Genomic DNA, 2,458 nt, shown 5'->3' on the forward strand with positions numbered 1-2,458 from the left:
ACAAATGTGTGCTTCATGTTAATTTAATTTCAGAAGAGCTAATGGTCTTTGAGATGGTTATCAATGTGTAGAAACTTATATTTCATTATCAATATGTGTTTATATATAAAACTACTTTACTAAAACCATGACACTTTCGATAACGCCCATACAAAAGTGCCCGCGAAATCGCGGGCCTTAAGCTAGTAATATTACTATATTATCTAATAGACAAAAATGGTGAATAGAAATTGGTATGGTTATCGTTTTATGTTTAGCTTTAATATTGTTCCGTTTATCTTTTTGTAATGTTGGTAGGCTTCTAATACCCCGTTCTAAAAAGACAAATGTGGCTTCATGTTAATTTAATTTCAAAAGAGCTAATGGTCTTTGAGATGGTTATCAATATGTAAAAACTTATATTTCATTATCAATATGTGTTTATATATAAAACTACTTTACTAAAACCATGACACTTTCGATAACGCCCATACAAAAGTAACTAGGGGCATTTTCGTCCTTTTACCTTTTTTTTATTCTAATTAAATTTCACTACACCAACAAAGACCCCCATACTTTTTTCAAATATTCAAATCGATCCCCCATACAAGGGGATAAAGTGTCAAATAACCATTTTCATAAAAAATCTTAAATAAACTCCACCCAAATATTCAACGGGTCATATCTTCTTGACCGCAACAAGTTAAATTTTTCCGACACCATCGTTAAACTCGAAATAATTTTAGGAACACAATGTCACTAAATAATTTTAAAAAACGCTAAATATTTGGGGTAATTTTTATACAGGTTGATTTTGCGTTAAATTTTTAAAAGTCGATAATTACATAGTTAAACGCGGAGATGGACATATATTGTTAATTTAAAATAACATTTAAATCTTTCACGGGTTATACCTTTTAGTTCGACTCGAGTTGCGCTTCAACGACATCATTCTTTAACCACGAAATAATTTTACAAACTAAACGCAATAAAATACACTGAAAACCGAACCCCCGGCACGAAGCTAGGGTTCAACAACTAGTTTAAATTAAAAGCAAGTATTTCAAATTAAACATAGATATTTGCCTTTAATTTTACATATTTATGTTTGAAATATAGAGTATATAAAAAGTCAATTTGGTCAACATATATTTTTTCTTGACCTCGTTTTAACCATTGCAACGCTCCAAGGTCCTAACCGTTTCAACCCCGTCTATACGTAGTTCTTTTGTGCATGTTTCGATTGAATTTTAGAACTTGTTTGCAAAACATTGTGCCAACTCTCAATTTTGTAATTGTCACAAAATATATTAGAACGTTGGGTAGAAAACATTTTACTTAATTTAACTTATCGGAAACCTATTGTAATTGAAAACCTGGGGGTGTAGCTCATATGGTAGAGCGCTCGCTTCGCATGCAAGAGGCACGGGGTTCGATTCCCCGCACCTCCATATATTTATCACTATTTTTTGTGTAGACAAAAAGTTAACAGTTGGTAGTTGGTACTCGTATCTTGGTAAAGGCATTGTGATTTGTGCATTACTTTATCAACTCTGATTAACTTGTCAGTTCAATTTAATTTAAATATATATATATATATATATATAATGCAATAATATTAAACAGTTTAAGTTTTCTTAATTATTTAGGGGGTTTTGGGTTGCGAATAAGATGATGTCTAAAAACATATCATCGATTTTGTTCACGTTTCGAGATGATGATGAGGAACTTAGTTCGGGCGATATTACATAAGGAGTCGGGTTTTTCTTAGGGTCTTGTGATGCGCGGATTGTTGCCCCCTTTCAACGACAACATTGATCGAAAGTGAATCGTCCAATGTACTATCTTATACTTTTGATAATCGTTCGGGAAAGGAAATTTGTCACGACAATGTTAATGGAAGGGTGGTCAAACCGGGTTCGAAGGGTCATAAGGAGCCCTATTAAATTATAAGTAAAATAAATTATACTCAAAAAAGTAAAGAAGAAAAATACTAAAAATGCAAAAACAATTAGGAAAAAAAACAAAACTCGAGGTGTTTATTTTAGATAAAACGACAACTCGTAAGCTATGAAACAACCATATTCTCCAGCACCATTATATATATATATATATATAATATATAATAATTAAATTACGCATATCAAAATTTGATACTTCTTCAATCCTAATTCAATAGTGTAAAAATTTTATACTCTATTTTTACATAGGTGGGTCAACTCAAAAAAATAAAAATAAAAAAAAGCTAAACTATTAAATTATTTCGTGAATCAAATTTAAAAAATTCAATAAAAGTGAAACAAAAGGGAAATAAAGAAATAACATATTTTTTTATTGATAAAAAGAAGAAAAAAAAAAAAAAAAAATAGCCAACAAATTGATTTAGCATTAAGTGATACTCGTAACTCTCAATGTTTTAGCAATGAATGGTTGTAGTAGCCTTAAACGACATAAATTTTTTTACTTTTTTCAAATGATT

The 2,458-nt window shown here is 30.1% G+C and overlaps 1 non-coding gene across 1 annotated transcript; it reads left to right on the forward strand.

Annotated features, from left to right (window-relative positions):
- Positions 1-1,357: 1,357 nt before the first annotated feature.
- TRNAA-CGC (transfer RNA alanine (anticodon CGC)) lies at positions 1,358-1,430 on the forward strand. Its single transcript has one exon. It is a non-coding gene; the product is annotated as a tRNA-Ala (tRNA).
- Positions 1,431-2,458: the final 1,028 nt, after the last annotated feature.

This window comes from Rutidosis leptorrhynchoides, chromosome 7 (assembly GCF_046630445.1).
Source record: "Rutidosis leptorrhynchoides isolate AG116_Rl617_1_P2 chromosome 7, CSIRO_AGI_Rlap_v1, whole genome shotgun sequence".
Classification (NCBI taxonomy): Eukaryota; Viridiplantae; Streptophyta; class Magnoliopsida; order Asterales; family Asteraceae; genus Rutidosis; species Rutidosis leptorrhynchoides.